The 21992-nt window shown below is 43.8% G+C and overlaps 1 long non-coding RNA gene and 1 other non-coding gene across 2 annotated transcripts in view; both read right to left on the minus strand.

Annotated features, from left to right (window-relative positions):
- Positions 1-21992, minus strand: part of LOC107180393 — a 286205-nt gene that overhangs the window by 179231 nt on the left and 84982 nt on the right. The window lies entirely within an intron of this gene.
- Positions 9562-9667, minus strand: LOC122234446. The gene has a single exon (XR_006212234.1). It is a non-coding gene; the product is annotated as a U6 spliceosomal RNA (small nuclear RNA).

The following is a 21992-nucleotide window of genomic DNA, read 5'->3' on the forward strand; positions in this document are numbered from 1 at the left end:
GGTCCTGCATAGCATTTTGCTGAGGAAAGCGTTTTACTCTAACGAATAAGTCTGGAAACCACAGATGGACACGATGATCTACAAGGTACTGTCGGGCTCTATGAATCTTTCCTAATCCAGTAGCAGGCACTTCTCCAGCAATAACTCCTGCTTCGAGAATCAAAGAATCCCCCGACTTCTTGTACTCTTAGGGGCATGCTGTTTGTCCCAAATGAAATTAACAGAAATTTGACAGGAGTCCAGTGATGGCTTCCTGAGCCAGCTGAATCCGGGCAACGCAGATAAGTAGTCTGAGCCACGCCATCTAGTGAACAAACCCGGGCAGCAAAACCTCCTCCACTTCCTGCAAGTTCAGGATGGGCTGAAAAGCCTCCTTCCAGATGCAGTGGCAATTTAAATAAAGAATGAAAATGAGGAAATGAATTAGAAGGCTGAAATGTCGTCTCCATCCAATGCCCTGGGCCTGAAATGATCAAAACTGTCATTTTATTTTTCTCCTCTCTTAAAATTACTACTTTTAATTTAATTTCTCTTACTGAAGTTTCTCTGGCCAACTCATCAAATTTTCTATCAGAATTACCCACAGAATTAATTTGTATGCATGGGCATAAAAGAATGGGCTGACAAGATGGGTCACATCCAAATGAAAAGTAAAAAAAAATAATAATAAAATAAAATACTATAAAATAAAACCTCCCTCCACCCACACAGTAGATAGAACAGAGGGGTGATGGATATGATGTCCCAAGAGTCCTGCACACATTGGCTGAATCCTTGGCTTCCCTCTTGACGGTGAGTGTCTCATAGCCACAGCATCAAGCCACGTCCAGTTTTCCTTGCAGAAGCTTTTCCTTGGAGGACCAGAATCTGATGCCAACACTTCTGTGTCCCCTGAACCCTCCTGTGCAGGTAGAATCTGCCTTATGAATGAACACCTAGGGAAGTTTTGAATGCATCTGGAAGTCCCAGAGTGCATCATAAAAAAGAAATTATGGCATAAAAAATAGAGTTGAACCTGATGATGCCCTTTCACCGACAAGATACACATAGTTATGCACCTGTAGGGTCAATTAAATATATTTGTTTATTATAAGGAACTTTGCCTGAGGCAGGGGTGGAGTAGTGAACACAAGGTCGTCAGGGATCAGTGAAAGAAGTCTAGGCTTCAAAGTCGAGTTCTGGGTCTTTAGAGATTTCTAGACATATAATCAGTAGATGAATGATCTTAGGCCAATGACAACTTCTCTAAGCTTCCATTTCTTCATATGTAAAACAGAACTTATAACAATCTCCTTCTTTGGATTCTTTCTGGAATGGTATGAGGTTTAAGAATGAAGTGACTGAGGCATGGGACCTTGTCCATGGTAATCATGTAATAAAATACTGGTCACCTTGCCCCTGGGGCTGACAGTCCCAGCCCTGTGAAATCTTTCCCCAGTGTGGCTCACTGGGCATGCTCAGGAGTCAGGAAAGAGCTGAGGAAAATGTCACGGAGAAGAGAGGAACTGGTGGGGTCCCAGCTATGGTGATGTCTGCACCTGTGTTATGGCAACATAAAACACCAACCCACGCTGTGCCCTGATAGCAGAAGCTGTCACCCAATGCCCGGATGTGCAGACGCTCAAAAAATGCTTGTAGAGTTCATTAGAAATTACTGTTATTTAACTTAACAGAAACCCATGGAGGAGGGGAAGAAAAAAAAAAAAGAGGTTAGAGTGGGAGAGAGCCAAAGCATAAGAGACTCTTAAAAACTGAGAACAAACTGAGGGTTGATGGGAGGTGGGAGGGCGGGGAGGGTGGGTGATGGGTATTGAGGAGGGCACCTTTTGGGATGAGCACTGGGTGTTGTATGGAAACCAATTTGACAATAAATTTCATATACTGAAAAAAAAAAGAAATTACTGTTATTTATAAACTGGATCTTTATATAAAGTTTTATATTTATTAAGTGCTCCAATTCAATCAGAAAACATTTATTTTGCATTTACTTTGTGCAGGCATTGGGCAAGGACTGTGAGAAACAGAGATGAACCAGGGTGCCTACCCTCAAAAGGCTCACAAAATGGGATCCTCTTACAATGGGCCTAATGTCATATTCGCAGTGAGAAATAACAGGAAATAATTGTACGTGAAACCACTGAGAAGGCTTTCCAGGGAGCATGTGCTTTCAAGGGCGGATGGAGTGAGGGACTTGAGGGCACATGAGGAAACTCTCGCAGCCAGAGGGAACAGAGCATGCAAAGGGATTAAGAACTTGCCCCGTACGTTTGGGGAAGAGCCACAGAATCAGGGGGACTGGAATCAACCATGCAAGAAGAGAGTCTGTGGTAACCAAGATGAGAAAGTTGGCTGAGTCAGGAGCTGAAGGAAGGCCCTCAGGAACCAGGCTCAGTAGGAGAGCCCAGGTGAGCGGGGACCTGTCAACGCTTCCAAATGGTGAAGGTGGTTTGTTCTGACTGGAGGTTTGGTTTCCATAACCTGCCACATACACTGTCTCCAAACAATTGTACGGCCGTAAATTTCCAGGGTGGCCCAGTGAATGGAGTCCATGAAATAAATAATGGGAAATCTTTGTCAGCTGATTTGCACAAATTTACATAAATACGTTGTTGTGCTTTAGTTGAGTAGATGCTAGGAAACACACAGAACAAAAATATGAGTTCCTGGGGCATTTTCTCATCATGTCCAAAAAGAATCACCTGAAAGCTTATTTTCAGAGAAACCAAATGTGGGACCCAGGGCTCTGAATTTCTGGCTCCTAGTGAATCAGGAGAAACTTGAGGACTTTTAGCTCTCTCCCCGAATCCTGTGGGCCGCAGGCGCCAGGGCTCCATCCCGGTGATGGATGGAGAGGTCACCCTTCGTGGCCAGCACGCAGACATCCATCCCCAGGCAATAGACAGAGCTGCTTCCTGGATTCTGTCCATTTTCTACCATGTTAGGAAATTCATCTTGAGAAAGCACATTCCTTCTGAGTTCACCCCGTGATTAGCATTCTGAACAAAAAAAAAAAGAAAAAAAGAAAAAATAACCTCGAAGATGAAATTTCTTCTTGTGCCTCTGCCCATTGCAACTCCAGTTGGTTTTCATTTATTTCAATGTGTACTTTGGAATCCGAGCCCCAAGCTTTCCCAGTTAACTCCCGCCACCTGGGGTACATTAAGTGTGGGGGGGCAGGGACTCTGGCTCGTCCCCTGCTCCCACCTCTTTCTCCACATTGTAAAAACAGATTGTTAAAAAGGTGGCCCCCGTGTGCACAGAGTGAGAGGGGAAGAGAGTGAGCCCTTGCTGCTGGGCTGTGTGAAGCAAAAGGCTTGGGGGCCATGACCACCTTCAGCCAGGAATTGCAAACCCCAGGGCCAGGCAGGGTGATGGGTCCCTGAAACAACCCCCTCTGTTTGGATCCCTTTTGGGGGCGAGTCTAATCAAGATGGGATGTGTGACTCCAAAACAGCTGGGAAGCATTACAGGTCAAAAGTTTAAATCAAGTTAAGAACCGTCGGAATGTGCAAGCCCTGCCGTTTCTAATCTCTGCCTCCTCCTCTAATCTGCACAATTGTGGATAAAATGTCTTGGTCGGCCTGGTGTTGACACATGGGCTCAGGCAGGTACATTCGTGAAGGAAGGACTGGGGAGGATGTCCGAGAGGTAGCTTATTTCCTTGCAAAGTGAAGATGGGCCAATCCCAGGTGCGAATGTAAACAAGGGACATGCAGAGTCAAGATACGAAGCTGAAAAGATCATTGCAATTCACTCAAACCCATTTACTACAAGTGTGAAAATAGGCCCAGAGAGGTTAATGTCCAGCTCAAAGTCACACAGCACTTTGTAGCTATGCACTGAAAAGGTGAACATTGTTAGATCATGCTACTTCCCCTGCCCAAAACCCAGTGGCTTCTGCTTGCCAGGGAGATGAAATGAAATTTCTCTGGTCTATGAAGCTTTGGGTGGTCTGGCTCCTACCCACCGCTCTGTTTGCTGGGACCACACCCCACCTTTTCCACCATCCTTCTGGCATATTAGTTTCTTCTTGGTTCCATAGATTCACGAAGTCCTTTCCCACTTGAGAGTTTGGGGACTTGCTATTTCTTCTTTCTAGAGGATGAGCCCTCTGTTCCTCTGTCAACTGGTAGGTGAAACCCCACCTGGCAGCAAGGCCTCCCTGAAGAAGCTGTCCAGAGTCACCCCCCTAGAAGTCCTCAGCTGGCTCATGTCCATCCTGGCACCTGATGCCCCACGATCTTCCCTGTTTGTGACTCAGTGACGATTAGCCACTTTGTTCGAGTCTAAGTGCCTGAGGGTGGACACCTTGTCTGTTGTGCTGTTATATCCTGGTGTCCAACACATGATAGTTGTCCAATGTGCGTTTGATTAACAGATTAATCAATCAGCCAGCTAGACAATTCAGCAATTCAGACAGGCTCTCACTGTCTCCTCAGTGATTAAGTATTGAGATGTGTGGAGATTAAGGATGGCCACAGATGGTGTTGAAGAGCGATGATCTACGTCCATCCCCTTGATTCCAGGTGGATTGTGACCGTTTGGTCAATAGAAGAATGTCAGCAGTGGCCTGTGCCACTTTCCAAGCTTTAAGACACTGGAAGCTTTTTATTTTTTTTTTTAAGTTTATGTATGCATTTTGAGAGAGAGATTGAGAACACAAGTGGGGGGGGGGGGGGTGCAGAAAGAGAGGGAGAAAGAGAGAATCCCAAGCAGGCTCTGCACTTTGAGTGCAGAGCCTGATGCAGGGCTGAAACCGACGAACTGCGAGATCATCACCTGAGCTGCAGTTGGAGGCTTAACCGACTGAGCCACCCAGGCACCCCGAAGGCAGCTTCCATTTGCGAGTGCCTTGGGGAGCCCTGAACTGCCATGTAAGTAGTCCAGATACCCTGAGATGACCACCATCCTGAAAAGGCCATTGCTTCAGTCAATAGTCCCAGCTACACCCGCCCTCCCAGCGATCCCGGACAAGGCACAAAGTAAGTGAGTGAAGTCATTTCGGACCTCCCTCCCCCCAAAAAGCCCAGCCACCAGGTGAATATCAGTAGGTGACCTTAGCCAGCGCCATAAGGAGAAGAAACACCCAGCCAAGCTGAGCCCTGCCTGGATTTCCAACTGCGATAAAATGGGCGTGGCTTTGGGCTGCTAAATTTCAGCTTGGTTTGTTATACAACAATAGATAATTGCAGTGGGACTCTTGCAGCCAGATGGTTTGGGTTCAAATCCTAATCGCATCAATTGTGAGCTAGCTGGCTGACCTCCTGCATATGGATTTTCCTGAAGCATCAGTAGCTGAATCCTCTGCCAAAGGGGCACGGTGGGATCTCCCACCCAAAGCGTCGTTAGGGGAGGAAGTGAAATCCATGTCAAGCACTTAGCACAGAGCCTGGCTAGGGACACCAAATATTGTTTGTATCTTCTTTGACACACCCTTCCAGCCAGGTAGAGCTCCTCTTTCCTCTAGGAGGCAGGAGAAAAGAGATTGCAGGCATTTAAAGTGCACCACTCCCTTGCCATTAATTCATCCATCTGTCCCATCACCAAAGGGAAAAGTCCAAACTCGTTAGGAGTTGCAAAGCTCTCGCCCTGCTTTCATTTGGTTCAGTGTCTCCACCCCCCGCCCCACCTCAAATCCTGTTTTCAGCCAGCCCTGTACACGTGCCTGCACCACTCCCAGAAGTAACAGGAAGGAAATGGATAAACATTCCCACAGTGAATTCTTCTGAGTATGGGATTTCAGGCCTATTTCTTCCTTCCTTGTGATTCCTTTTGTATTTACTAAATCTTTTACAGCAAACACTTTATTTTCATAAAACGTAGTCAATATCACCAAAAACAGGAAGTGACAATTCCTTCTACTTGAAGATTAAGACACTATTTTATTTCTGTCTTCCTCATACGATCTGCCTGAATATCTCTTATGTGATTGAATGAACGAATGCATGAATGAGCTCAAAGTAGTGCAAAGTTCATTGTGTATATATTTAGGTGGAGTAACCTACATTTATATACTAAATATATTTGTAAGAATATAAAGTTGGAAAGTTCTCTCTTTTTTTTTTTTTTTTGATTTGGGTTTCTTTTTTTTTTTCAAAGATACTCATTGGTGAAGCTTTTTTTTTTAAATGAAGAAACCCTTTTTGAAGTGACTAATCATACTGTAATTTATTCTTTTTAAGGCCAGAATGCCAGAGTTTCTTAAAATGAGTTTCTTCTTCTGTATCTATGTTTATCAACTAATGACAGGCTCTTAAACATTCATTTAGCAGTGAGAAATTTCCAAGACAGCGTGCTATATTCTAGTTAGAAGAATTCAGCTTAGCCAAATATATATAAACTGCTCGCAAGCCAAAGGGAGAGGACATCTCCGGGAACACTAAACTACAGAGTGCAGATCTATAGCCACAAACATTTCTTCTCTTGGGACAGCCAGTGAGCTGACTCCCCGTGGCAACAGCCACAGGCAGGCAGGGCAGATAAGCACCCATTTTTCCAGAAGTCCTTCTCTCCCTCAGTGTTTCTTTCCGGTGGCTAACTGGATGGATTCAAAGTGTTCCGTTTCCAATTCTTTCACGAATTTTCTAAATAGGTTACTAGTTCATGCGCTGGTTTTTTGTACAGTCTTCGATTTACAAGCTCAGTATAAACCAAATCAGGCCAGTCTGTGTGAGATGAATTCAATGAAGGTGGAAATTGCCTCCAAGTCCCTCCTGCCTCCAGTGCATACACAGCCTCTCCCAGAGCTCCTGTTTTGGATTCCTCATGCATTAGCCAGCTTCTTCCAACACGATAGCACAGCCGCCTTCCCCCTTCCTGAGCCTGTATGATCTCAGGAGATTTTTCGAATCTTTAAGTCAACCCAACAGGCTTCTTTTCTGGTCATTTCTCATCACTTAGAGCTATAAATATTAATCACAAGCCTCATATTTTAAAACCTCTTTGAGCATATTAACTATTTAGCCACATAAATCAATCCTCAACTAATCTTAGTGGTCCTTCATACTTTTTCAAGTTCCAGAACTTTCTATTTTAGCTGTCACTCTTCACTGCTTTGGCCACCACAGTTATTTCATACCTTTTCAATCTAGCATGCCCTTCTTTAAATAAAAAGGAAGAGAAAGGCAAGGAGGGAGAGAGAGAGAAGGAAATGGGGGAAGAAGGAGAAAGGACAGAGGACAAAGAGGTGAACCAGTGAGCGACATAAACCCCTCGTGGGTCTGAAAGGTCAGGGCCTTGCTTCTGATTCTCCAAGCAGCCTCAGGCATGCCAAGCAAGCCGCTTAACCTCTCCGGGGTTGGCTTGGTGTAGAAAGTATCTCTAGCATCCTCCCACTGCAGACCCTATCCTCCCCACAGTAAAATCGAGAGTTTTCTCTCTTCATAGCAGAACATCTTTCTAAAGGGACTCCCAGGTAATACAAAGGTTGCTTTGTACCTTTTTCTAAGTGCTCACCAGAGCAGGTCAAGGACTGCAAGAATACTGGTCAAGATGGGCCCCAGTCCTTGTCCCAAGATTCACTAGTGGATACGAGCTCTGCGGGTGTAGTCTCTGCAGTGCGTTTCTGGGGAGCCCATTTACACATAAATTACCTTTCAGGGGTACCTCCTCATTATACAGAAACCACATAGCCAACCTAGGAGTACTTGGGGAAATCCTAATAGCAATGATCGCTTTGCACCAAGTATTTCCAAAAGGGATCGGCGGCAGGGGGAGGGAATAACACTGGCAACTAAGACAGCAGAGTCAGGCATGCCGGGGTTCAAATACTGGCCCCTGCAGGCGTTCGCCATTAAGCCAGGTGCCTCACGGCCCTGAGAGGCATTTCTCTCACCTGTAAAGCACAGGGGCTTCTACATGACTCATCTGGTTGTTATCCAGAATAAAAGAGACAATGCTGCAGCATGTCCCGCTCTGCACCTGACTCATAGTTAGTGTTCAATAAATGTGAGCTTTTATCATTACCATATTTCCTCCATTCTGAGACACCATCGATCGGAAGTCAAAGCATCAATTTAATAACTTCTCAGGGGGGAAAACAATATATTAAACACACATTCCCATTTTAAGACATCACAATTTCAACAATATTAAAAGGTGAAAAGAAATGCGTCTTAAAAATCAATGAAATGTGGCCTTATTATTGTCACATTTTGGAACCATTTTAAGTCATTTGCTTGTTTACTTGCCTTTTTCCTGTTTGGTCTGGCTTCCCCTCAGGAGACACAGAAGTTTCATGAGAAAGAAGAAATAAATCCATGTTCGACACTGTGCTCCCATTGTCCAGCACAGGTGTCGAAAAAATATTTGTTTGACGAGATGATTTAATGTTCCCTTAATATGAGGGGCTATGGATTAAGGCCCCACTAAATGTCATTGCTTCATATAATGAAACTTTTCCTCATATCTTTGAAATCCATTCAACTTAGTTCCTTGGGAGAAAGGTTTGTTTGTCTGAACGTATATTTGTTAAAAACTGGCATTTTCCTTGAACTATACATGCAAGGAATGAGGATGAAAACAGACAAGTGCACAGTGTCCACCATCACCCTGACACAGAGGTGGGAGTCATAACTCGCACTTGAAATTGAACACAAAGTTGGGGCACCTGGGTGGCTCAGTCCAGTTAAGTGACCAACACTTGATTTCAACTCAGGTCATGATCTAATGGTCTTGAGATCAGGCTCAGTGCCAGGCACAGCGTCTGCTTAAGATTCATTCTCTCTCTCCCTCTCCCTCTCTCTCCCTCTCTCTCTCTGCTCCTGGGTGTCTCAGTCGGTTAAGCGACAGACTCTTGATTTCGCCTCAGGTTATGATCTCAAGGTTCGTGAGATCATGGGCTCTGAGCTGGCGCCACAGAGCTTGCTTGGGATTCTCTCTCTCCCTCTCTCTCTGTGCTCCTCCCCAACTGGCTCACTCACTCTCTCTCTCTCTCTCTCTCTCAAAAAATAAATTAAAAAAAAGGATCCTCCTCCTGCCCCTTCCCCGCTTTCATGTGTGCATGCTTGCTCTCTCTCAAAAGAAAAAAAATTAAATTAAAATAAATTAATTAATTGAAGAAATTCAACACAAAGCAATGGTAGGGTATAGGTTCCAGTCAGCCTAAAATACGCTGCCAGTTTGAATGTCTTTAGCTTCTGCAGATATGCATTAGACATTGATAAATATCAATTTATGGAATCAACTAAAATTTCCCCTTTCAATTTCCAAAAAAGAATAATAAACATTGAAGTAATCTGCCCAGGGCAAGTGACTTTTAATTGCACATTCAGAAATACAAACATTCATTCAGTCAATCAGCAAGTGTTTATTGAGGCCCTTCTATGTGCTGGGTGTGCCATGTGCTGGGGGTGAGAAGCCTTCTGGGATAGTATGGACAGAGAAGACAAATGAAGGCGACACCCGCATATACAGGTCATTGTTCCATGTCAGGGAGAAAGCAGCACTGTCTCAGGGCTGTAGGGCCCAGGGTAAGGGGCAGGAGTGATTCTTTTTTTTTTTTTTTTTTTTAATTCTCAAATTAGCTACCATACAGAGTAGTCTTGACTTCAGGAGTAGATTAAAAATATGGAATGCTCAGGAATTTGCGTGTTATCCTCGCACAGGGGCCGTGCTAATCTTCTCTGTGTCATTCCTATTTTAGTGTATGTGCTGCCGAAGTGAGAACAGGAATGATTTTGAAGAGGAGAGAATGTCAGTCCCATCAGATGGCCTGGAAGTAGAAGGAACTTCCATCACCAATTCTGCATCCCTCCATCCCTTTCAGATTCCCTGCTGCAGAAACCAAATCCCAGGTCCCGGGACCTGCCAGACTCCAAGGGATATTCTAGGGTCTTATTGAAAATGAAATGGTTTCTTACTGAGAGGAAGTAAAGTTTACTCACTTGCCTTGCAAATGAGGTAATTACACAAAGAAAAGGTACTTTTAACTTACCATGAAACCGTAATTCTCTAATAATTAATATAAACAGGAAATTGGGTCCTCTTACCCAATCATGAGGAACTTGTTTGACAAGAGCCTGTTCCAGGGTGGTTCTCTTCTTTAATGAGGATGAGAACAATTCCTTAGAGAGCCCAGGGAATAGCCACACTATCTGAACAAGGAAACAAAAGGAACTGACTGATGGAAAAAGCTGTAAGCCCAGCCCTCAATAGATCAGGGCTGGATTGATCAGATGGACACGATGAGTTCTAGGATGTCAGACTAGAACATGTCTCTTCGTGGAGACTGGGGCAGGAAGAGTCGTTGGAACACGATGGCACTGCATTAGTCTTTGACCATGAGAAGAAATTCAACATTGGCAGAAAGGAAGAAAGGCCTTGCCAGCCTGAGATAGCACTGGAGCAGCAAAGGAGCTAATCCAATACGGCACCAGTACACAGAGATGAAGGTGATGAAGAGGGAGAAGCAGGCAGGAGCTCATTCAAAGTGGATCCTGATTCTACAAGGAGCTCAGAGTTGTGTTGTTTTGCTTTGCTTTGTTTCAATTGTATTGAGGATGAAAATTTTGAGGACAGTGACACAATCGGTTGTGCATTTCAGGAAGACTATTCTGGCAGTGCTGAAGTTCAGCTGGGAGAGATGGGAAAACATTGGAAGGAAACACAGTTATTGCAGTAATTCAGGCAATGGGTGGCAGGGTCAGACCTCAGAGACTGGGGAGATGGATGTCTGGGCCTCGGAGATCAACTGGATAAAGAGGAAGAGGTTGAGGAAAACCACCCTGGCCTGCTAGATTATTAGCATGAAGACCGTTACCCTCTTATGTTCACCAAAAGGAATGTCCTAGAACACTCACAGCAGCACTCTCCACGGTGGCCACTTGGAAGTTACCCAACACCCATGAAACACCATACCATGTGGCTGTGAGACAGAAAGATCTCCAACAGAATGATCAACATGGGTGAATGCACAAACCAGACTGCGCATACACTCACCAAACAGAAGAACCAGAGTATATACTGTATAATTCCATTGGTGATAAGTTCAAAACCAGGCAAAATGACTGTATGGTGTCCAAAGTTATGATATGGCTTATACTTTGGTAGGAGTTCATGGCAGGTACTAATCGAGGGAACATGGGTATCCATTGGGTGAGTTCTGGTGTTCCAGTTCCAAGTTCTGGTTATATAGGTGTGTTTGCCATGTGAATATCCACCCAATTGTATACATATTATCTGTGTGTACTTTTATGCAAATATATTATACTCAAATTAAAAATGTACAAAAAAATGAAATGATTTTTATTTGCAGTGCCTCCCGGACAAGATTAAATTTCAGTACAACATTACAGCAATTTCAGTTACAACAACAGCACCTTCGATTTGGGATTGTTAATCCTATGTGCTAGAGACTGGTAGGTGCTGACAGCAACCTGGGGAGATCAGATTTAAACTCCTATTTAAAGATAAGAAAATGGAGGCACTGAGATGCTAAATAATGCCTAAATCCACCATTTTTCTCTAGAGATAGCCCCTTACCTTGTGCTGTAATGATTCCACAAGTGTTTCTAGAAATGTGGCTGTGATTATTCTATTTTAGGCATTGAATCTGCTATGTCTACATGACTTTACTTTTCCAGCATAAGCTAGACCTGTCACCCACGTACTTCCAAATATTTGGGTTAGCAATGAACTATTTCAGTGCTCTGCATTGTGCTTACTTCCACAACCTCAGCTCTCTCCAGCATACACCTTCTTTTTGAAATTTTCAATCAAACAAACGAATTCAACCCAGAAAAGCAAACACATTTTGGATAGAACAGTCATCATTTTTAATCAGTTTTTGTGTTTCCCATATAAACCAGCAGCCCAGAGGTACTATTTCTGAAAGCATTTTGTAACAGAAGATTGTACCTGAGTGCTATTTAGTATTATCATTATTATCCCTGTTATTAATAATAATGATTTATAGAGCAGTTTGAGGAGGCATTGCTATTTATAAACCAGGAACACCAAGCCTGATTTGATACTTAAGTCAGCAAATAGGAAGAAAAGAGGCAAGAGGCGAAATTAAAACAGACGCCTCTTTCTTGAGACATCTACCTTCCTTCAGGAACCAAGAAGCAGGTAATATGAAAGAAAAATTCAGCAGAAATGGAACCCAAGGACAAATATTTTCTCCACTAGGTCACCACCACAAGAGATGCTTTCTGTTGAAATTCACAGAGCCTAGCCAAAAGCCATAGTACCTTGAATGAATTAGCTTCAGACATGTCAATGACCCTGGAGAGTTTTCAAAGCAGTTCTACAAACAAGATTGCATGTAACCTTTGCAAGAATGCTGTGAAGTAGACAGGGGTGGCCTAACTTCACATCTCCACCCTGACCACACTAGCAAAAGCACTGAAATACAGGAGCACAACACCATGTGGCAACGTCACAAAAAAACACACTGGCCACGCTATCAGGTAAAAGCACCAGGGCAGGAAAGTGATCCCAAGCGCCATCTTATTGGGTGGTTCACAGACATTACTGACTAATAAAGCTTCGGGGGAATTTTGTGAAGGATCACAAAACTCCTGAGCCCTGTTCCAGAACTGAGGGGAACCCAAGAACTTATAATTCAAAGAACAAACTGTCCCAAAGAAATCATCATAGGAACAAAAGAACTTGGGTCTTCCGAATGATAGATTCCTTTGGACTATTGCCAAGAAGACGAATAAACCGTAAACTCTCACATCGCATCCCTGTGAGTATCCAAACTATCAAAGATAAAGAGAAAATCCTGAAAGCTCAAAGAGAAGAAAAGCGTTATCTTCAATGGGACAGTAATCAGATTCACATCAGTTCTCACCCTTCGAGGGAAAATGGATTTCAATTATACACCCAGACAACATACATACAAAGATACTAACATTTCTGCAAAGAATATTTTCTACAAAACAAGAATGAAATTGAGAATATACTTCAGCCAAATGAAAAAGAAATCCAAGAAAAATAGAAAGAGTCCAGGAAATCCAAGAAAAAATAGAAACTAATCCCAGAGGGGAATAAAATGAAATCTCAGAATGACAAGTGCACAGCAAAAAGCAATCAGTGCAAATGGAAACAGGAAGTTGGCAGGTGCCGGAAGCAACATCTGCAAGAGGGAAGTAGATTCTGTCCTTTCATTGGTATAACAAAGAAGCTGCAAGTCCTTAATGGGAACACGAAGGCAGAGTTTTCTCTGTCAATAAGAAAAACTAAAGGAACCCCCGGAAAAACAAGACATACAGTTGGCCCTTGAACAACATGGGGATTAGGAGTGCCAACAACGCACCATGCAGATGAAAGTCCCCATATAACTTTTGACTCCCCCAAAGCATAACCTCTAATAGCTTACTGTTGACCGGAAGCCCTACCAATAATATAAACAGTCCATTAACACATACTCTATATGTTATATGTATTATATACTGTATTCTTAATCAAGTAAGTTAGAGGAAAGGAAAGGTTATTAAGAAAACCTTAAGGAAGAGAGAATATATATCTAGTACTGTTCGGTACTTAATAAAAAAATGTCTGCATAGAAGTGGACCCAACCCGCGCAGTTCAAACCCATGTTGTTCAAGGTCCAATTGTACATGAAAAGCCTGGGATGACTGTGAAAAACTAAAATGCAGGATGTCATTTTGAGGAATTCACTTGGTATAAGCAAAGAAAGAAAGTCACATTTTCCCACATCCCTTCAAGTGGTGTGAGTTTACGGGCACAGTCTTGCGCTCCCTTCCTGAGCCCAGCTGGCCCACAGGATCATGGTGAGTGCCACGAGGGGTACTGAGAGGCCACAGAACATACTGGCCCTGAGCAAGAGGTCTGAGGTGACAGCCTGGGCTCAAACTCTTGCCTCTGCCACTTACTAGTTCTGTGACCTTAGAAAAGTTACTTAACCTCTCTGTGTCTTAGTTCTCTCATCTATCAATGACACCTACCTCATAGGGCTGATAAAGAGGCAAAATAAGCTAATATATGTAATATATTTGGCATGGTAATTCCCTTCTAATCAGTATGCAAATAGTAGCTGCATTATTATTCTCACAGTATTAAAATATAGAGGGGTGCCTGGTGGCTCAGTCATTTAAACGTCCGACTCTTGGTTTTGGCTCAGGTCGCGATCTCACAGTTTGTGGGTTCGAGCCCCGTGTCAGGCTCTGCGCTGGCAGTGTAGAGCCTGCTTGGGATTCTCTCACTCTACTTCTCTCTCCACCCCTTCCCCACTCTCTCTCTCAAAATAAACAAATAAACTTAAAAACATTTATAAAGAATGTTGAGTTTTGATGTAAAAGCTATTATTAAAAGTAGCCTCAACAAAACACAGAAAACAAAAACAGAATTAAATATCATAAAATAAATATAAAAATTGAGAAGGGAGAATAAAGATACAGTTGACACAGCAGGAGGCAAGAGACAGAAGTTGCAGGAGGAGGAAGGGTGTTGTTAATTCCTTTACTTAAGATGGAAGGATCTAGACTGTACAAACTGAGCGGATGAATCCATAGGAGTTTTAAGCATAAATATATAATTTAAAATCATTTAATTAATAAGTTCATTTTAATTCTCATAAATTTATTAATTCCTCATTGCTTATAATTATACATTTTATCTACATGTTATATATTTTATATAATTTATATCATACTTATGGTTAATTATAATACATAATTAATCCATTAATTTAAATGAGATTTAAAGTAACAAAGCAAACACTAAACGTGATGTTTAGAAATTCAGAAAAGCAGGTGGTAGAGAAGGAAGGTGAAGTGAGAGGTAAGTAATGACCGTTGACCTTTGCAGAGTCACTGTGCTAATTGCTCTACATATATTATTTCAATTAATCCTCTAACAACCCTACCAGTTAAACACCATTCTTATGATGATGACCGTTTCACAGGAATTTGAGGCGGAGAGAGACTAGGTAGCTTGCCGGGATCTCAGGACTAGTAAGAGAAGAGTAGTCCTTAGCCTCTGCCTTTTACCACTTCTAAGAGAGCAAATCCTCCTCCACAGTGGGGAGGGAGTAAGAGTGGTTTACAGATAGGATTGAGTGTTAGGGTGGCAAAGAAAAAATGAACCTCTGCAGCGGCATGAATGGTGTACCAGGAAAATGTCAGGTCTACCCAAGACCTCCCAGAGTGGCCTTATTTGGAAGTAGGGTCTCTGCAGAGGTAATTAAGATGAGGGGATACTGGAGATAGATAGGTCCTAAGTCCAAGGACTGGTTTGCTTGTAAGAAGGGGACACAAAAACACAGGGAAGAAGTTCATGTGACAACACAGGCAGAGACTGGAGTGGAACAGCCAAAGACCGAGGAGCAGCGGTGGTCAAGAGCCGCCAGAAGCTAGGAAGAGGCAAGGAAGTATTCTTCCCTAGAGCCTCAGAGGGAGTGTGGCCCTGCTGACACCTTGGTTTCATACTCACAGCCCCCAGAACTGTGAAAGAGTAAATTGCCGTTGTTTCATGGCCACCTGGTTTATGATAATTTGTTATGGCAGCCTTGGGAGACTGAGACAACCAACCAGAACCTTAAAGTACAAACGGTCAAAATCGATGGAAAAAAGGAGAATAGGACCCTACAGCTTTCTTTGCTTTTTGCTTTTTAAAGAACTCTCACGTGCTACTCTTTGTGGTAGGCAGACTCGAAGGTGGACTCCACGACCCAGGTTCCTGGTAGTCACATGACTGTGTAACCCCCTCCTCCTGAGTGTAAGTGGAGCCTGTGACTTGCTTCTAACCACTAGAATACAGCAAATACAGGATGCCACCTCCATGATAGTACTATTTAAGACTGTCATGTCAGTCTGGTAGATTCTCTCCCTTGCTGGCTTTGATGGAGCAGATGGTTGTGTTGAGGAGACCCACGTAAAAAGGAACAGGGGCAAATCTCCAGCCAACAACTATCTAGGAACTGAGAGTGCTGGCCTCTCACCCACAGCCAACAAGAAACTGAGGTCTCCAGTCCAATGGGCTGAAAGAAACTGAATTCTGCCAACAATCACATGAGTTTGGAACCGTAGCCTTCCCCAGTCCAGCCTCAGCAGAGACCACTGCCCTGTCGAACCCCTCCATTGTTGCCTTGTGAGGCTGGGGACTCAACCAAGCTGTGTGTAAACTCCTTACCCACAGAAACTGATATAAAGGTAATAAAGGCATGTTTTTTTAAGCCATTAGATTTGTGGTGATATTGTTATGCATCAATAGATAACTAATATTCTCCTATAAATAAAAATAGTAATACTAATACGTTAAGGTTTTTTAAACTAGCAATGGTTTGCTACAATTAAAAATAAATTTAAGACAAATTATTTGGATGATCAGTCAGGTTTGGGAACAATGTCCTCATGAAACAAAAAAGGAAACCAAAGCACAGAAAGATGGAGTGGCATGGACAGATTCACCCAGGCCATTAATAAACTGAGATGTCACTGAAGCACATGTGTCCCCTCCGATTCTGCACGTTCCATCTTGCTTCTGCCTGCAGAACGACAGCTAGAATACAGTCGGAGGATGGCGAAGGAGCAAAGAGTAAGATAATGGCTCAAATCAAGGGCAAAGCTTCAGTTTTGCCTTCGATTATATTCATGGTGAGCTCTGTTCCCAACATTACCCTCAGTTCCTGGAAAGGTAAATGTGTGAAACAGGTGCTTATTAGACAATTTTTTGACAGTTGCTGCCTTTGCAATTACTGTGGTATAATTTTTTTTCTTCTGAATGGCTCCAGATTTGTTTTTGTCTGAGCCGAGGTGGAAAATTGAGAAATAACAGATTCAACAATAATTGACTTTATTAGGAATATGAATGTATTACACATGCTGTATATTAAAAACTCATTGCTTTTATATTGGCCTCGCACACTGTATGCTACTTTTATGGTTCCCTAGTCTCCGGTGTTCCCCCTTCTTTACTGTTCCCATCAGCTTTATGTTTCTCATTCCCTGTCATGCAGAGGAAATAAATGGTTAAAAATCTAAGTGCTCATCAGACACAAGCCAGAGTTCATAAATGAAAGCGGGCAGGCTTGGGTAATTTAAGATATTGCTGTGAGCTGGTGTTGCCAAAAAAGAGATGCACTTATTGAACCATAAACAAAAGCAATTAAGATGAGATGTTGATTAGTGTGGAGAAAAGCTCCCCAATAGCACAGAGAAGTGGACCACAGAGGGAACCTCATTTGCATAAGCATCTCTGGACTCCTGGGATGTCTAAGGAGGGGCTGCAGAGGTCCCTTTTGCAAAAGGATTCTGATGTCTCATGGGAAGAATCCTGAAAAAGCCCCTGGAACATTCAGCATAAGGAATCACAATTCCTAGGCAAAGAAGGGAGAGGAAGGTTGACTACTTCCTTACAGCAGCGACAGGGAGGAAGGAAGTCCCTTGGAGGCAGTTTGAAGGCATAAGACACTGGGCAAAACACAGCTGGAATGTAATACTGTGAATTCTACCTGGCAAAGCATTGCCTCCGTCCAACATTCCACATCTCCTTGGAGAAGGCTACGAGCTCAGGGAGAGGAAGAAGGCCTCCTGGTGCTACCTCTAATGGCTGGACACTCCTGGGTTGAATGAAATGCAGTTCTGGTGTGAAAGGCTGAGCAACGAGAGCCTGGATCAGTATCTGGCAGAGCACCTGCCGATGCCTGGCTGCAGAAGCAGCAAGAACCACAGAAGCAAGAATATATATGAGCTGTCACAGAGGAGGGAAAGATGCAGGAGTGGTTAGAAACCTGGAGACAAAACTAGGTAACTGGTCTGGACAAACCCATAGCCATGGACAGCCCGTGATCCACCCGGCTCCAAGCCCTCAGCCATCCCCCACCACTGGGGCAGACTGCAAAAGATCTCATTAGACATCCGTGGACACTCTGGTCGTGCTATCCTCTTTCTGAAGTAGAAAGACACTGATTGTGGGGAATTGTGCCTAAAAATCCCCGAGAACAAGGCACATGGTAGGTACTTGACAATTGTTGAAAGGGGAAAAAAGAGAAAAGGAAGAACGAATGGATGAATGGATGGCATGCACGCATCCCTGGGATGGAAGTTAAGGCCAGGACTGACATTTAGAGTCGCCTTGAGGAGGCAGGGTGGGTGAAAGGAGCACACCAGGGCAAAGCGCCCCGAGACACATCTTAAGCAGTGAGCAGGAGCTAGACAGGCAGGAGAAGAAAAATGAGCATCCAGCCAGACAGATGATGTTGGGTCAACTCAACCCTTCCCCTGCTGTCTGGAGAAACTCCGCAGGCACACAGTACGGCATGCCAATCAGTCACAGCGAGCGGTGATTGGCATCTGTGGGCCCGGCACCTATGAGAAGATTGACATTCAGGCAGACAGGTCCAAATGTCACCAGCCAAAGGCCAGAGCACCTGGCAGGCTGGCTGGGGCCACTCAGACAGGGGAGGTGACAGTCAGACCAATGCAATCACCCTGAGGAGTCGTTTGAAATTCACCTCCAGTGGCCGGTTCATTCGACCAGGAGACATATGTGCATTGGTGTATGTGAGGTTATAAAGGTGCGGGAACCCAGGGAAAGGCAACTAATATGTGGAGACCACTTACTTAGTGCCAGTCTTTCCACTAAGGGCTTAACACCAGCTTGCTGAATGGTGGTGGTTATTAGCTCTATTTTTCTGATAAAGAACCTCAGGCTCCAATAAAGGCAGTGGTCTTCACAAATTCCCACAGGTGATCAGAGACAGACCCAGGATCAAATCTCGGTTGTCTGAGCCATGGAAGTCTTGTTCTTTCTACTAACTCTACACTTTTGACATTGGCACCGAGAGGCACGGATATCTGCAAGGTGAAATGTTTTCCAAGGCAAAGAGGCAGAGGTAGAGGGATTTTAAAAATGTTTTTCTGCATATTGCTGTTGCCATTCTGCAACTGCAAGAGAAATAATTCATGAGGCAGATGGAGAATAAGATGGTATGCAAAAGTAGCAAGAAGAGAAAGAAGTATTATTTCTGCATCGGGCTTGTATTCCAGCCCCGAATGCCATGATAGGTAAGACGGAGGCTGAGAGGCAGGCATCATGTCTGGCAGAAACAGGATCCCAGAGCACACTCTACAGTGTCGCTGGGAAGGTAAAATAGGTTATGTACAGGAACATGGAAAACTGATACAATGTGCTGAGTGAGGAGAAAAATGGCAAAGGACTCGGTTACCCAGGATTCATTCAACAAACATTGCTGAGTGTTGCATTAGCTGCCCTCATCCCAGGCTACAAAAGCCCATGGCGGGGCGGGGGGGGGGGGGGGGGGAGGTCCTGCCCATACAGCTGTCAGAATCCAGGAGGAGGGCAGACACAAGGGAAGACAAGGTCATACGGTGATGCTCTCTTTAGGGAAATGTACTTCCCAGACTAAGTTTGTACGATTTTGTGAATTAATTCATTCAGTCGATAAACATCTATTGAATGGCTCCCTTGGGACAGACCATTGTTGGTTCTAGGGGTGGATGAGTGAAAAAAACAGACGAGAAAGTCTCTGGTCTCCTTTGCCTGTATTCTAGGAAAGTGTATTCTGTCTATATCCAGTCTTACCACATTTCTTCTCCATGGGTCTATTAGAACAGTCCTTGTACTTCCCTCCTCAGAGAAGTGGGTGTTGGGGATTGAGAGTAGGGTTATTATACACAGGAAGCCTTCAATTTTAGTCCTGGATTGTCACATCCTAACTAAGAGATCCTCTAAAACAACATGTTGCAAAGGCTTTTTCTCCCTTGTAATACTGGTGACAATAATCTTTTCCTCGAAGGGATTTTAGGAGATTTGATTTGAGTATGCTCACATCATCTAGCCTGACGCATAGACGCTGAAAACAGAAGTTTCTATTCCCAAGTCGAGACCTCTCTCTCCCCAGGGCTGAGTTGTTGTATCAAACTGTTAAGCACACATCCCTGCTTTTAGTTATAACTTTTAGTTATATACTTTTAGTTATAACTGTCCGCACAGCAGCTCCTGTGTACTGTGGACATCTGCATAAGTTGGAAGCGTTACTTATGTTATACTATCATAGCATATTGAAAACCCCAAATAGTTAAGTGTGGAAAACAGGGACAAAGGAAGAGGGGAGGCAGAGGCAAAGAGACCAAAACAAGGTATTTCTCCAGTCAGAGACAATGATGAGCATCGTTCCCTTCACTGGGTGTATGATCCAGTAGAGCAGGAGGAAATGCTTTGGGGAGAACTTTAGGAAGTTCTTACCTATAAGTCATGTCGAGACATTACGGCTCAGAAACAGGGAAGCCCCAACGTTGTCCAGTTGCTGATCTGGGCTACAGGGTAGAGAACAGTGCTACCTAGAAAGACCCAACAGAAGGGAGGCAGAGTTACGAGCTGCGGCTTTGTTCAATTTGACGTGTCTAACGGGCAGTTGGGTGATAGCAACTGGGAGCTACATAGAAGACTCTGCACTTTATGGATGCCTGGGCAGGAGATGCAGATGTGGGAGTCATCGGAATGTGGGCAGTATCTGTTGCCATGAGAGTAAATGAGATGATTTGAGGGGAGTTAGCAGAGTGAGAGGACGGCATTGAGGGAAGAAGCACAGGGAGGTTGCTGTATAAACTCGAACGTGGAAGTAAAGTCAAGGAAGTGAATACAGAGAGGGAAGCAGAGCCGGAGGCTGAGTAACTCTGGAACCGAACTGGTCCACCAAACGTGAATCATTGTCCGCATCAGGACCAAGGGCAGAGACCCATGACACATCCTCTTCCTTTCACCCACAATAGGCAGGGTGGGCACACCAGTAGCTCCCTGGAACACACCCTTCTCCAGGGCTGGAGAGAGAGGGCTCTGCGCAATTACAAAAGCAGCCACTGGCTTTGCCAGAAGAAATGTTCCATTGGGGGGAGTCCCAGCCCCAGAAAGGCAGGTGATTAGGGCAGCAGTGACCAAAAGTGTACCTGAGATGGATGGCCCTGGAGAGTGTTCACTGGGTTTCCTGGGACCTTCTGGAGAGTTTGTCCTTCCCCTCCTCTGTGAGGTGGAAATGCTTTAGAAAGAAATCTACAGTTATAAATTCTCCGGGTTCCTTCTTACCCAGTCAGGCAAGATTGATGGGCTGAGCTTGTTGACACCGAAGCAATTGGGAATATCATTATTCGCCTTGTATTTATCTGCATTTATGTTAATGGTTTTATTCTTGATCAGAGCAGCTACTAAACTAGGGGAAATGTTTATTGCACTCAAAGTTTTGCTATGATAAATTATGTGGGAGTCACAGAATAGCCAATGCACATAATATGTAGAAAAATTTTCCTTTCTTTTCTTTTCTTTTCTTTTTTTTTTTTCCTGCTTCTGATCCCAACAGCACAGGCCTCCTGCATACTTGGGACCAAACCAACTCAATTTTTCATATTCTGCTTTGTCATCTGATTGATTTAATGCTTCTTGTGGTCAGACTTTGCAGAGAAAAAGAACACGCGTACAATTTCTCTCTCTGGCATGCGCTCTTTCTTGCTCTTTTTTTGACGGGCAATTTCATAAAATCACAGGGCCAGGAAGGACCTTTATGTGCATTTTTTCCTAACTCCTCACTGTACAGAAGCATTTGGGAGAAAATAAGAGACAGCAAGAAGTAACTTTTTTGAGATCTTTCACAGGTCGGGCTGTATGCACAGATGCTTCACTTATATTAGCCTATTTTATCTTCCTGAAACTTTTTTTTCCCTCATGCTGAAGATGAGTACATTGAGGCTTGGAGAATTAGACCACAGGTAGGCAAACTACTGCCTGTGGCCCGAATCAAGTCCACCTTCTGTTTTTGCAAATAAAGTTTTCTTGGAACACAACCATAATCGTTCATTGATTTATGTATTGTCTACGGCTGCTTTCGAGCCACAATGTCAGAGGGGAGTGGCTGTAACCAAGACCATTCAGCCCACAAAGCCTAAAATATTTACCGTCTGGCCATTTACAGGAAAAGTTTGCTAATACCTGGTGTAGATAATGGCTCTGGTCACAGATAAACCACCTGTTTCTGTCTGACTCCAAACACTCTTTCTTCCATGTCACTGCTT

Source organism: Panthera tigris, chromosome E2 (genome assembly GCF_018350195.1).
Source record: "Panthera tigris isolate Pti1 chromosome E2, P.tigris_Pti1_mat1.1, whole genome shotgun sequence".
NCBI classification, from domain to species: Eukaryota; Metazoa; Chordata; class Mammalia; order Carnivora; family Felidae; genus Panthera; species Panthera tigris.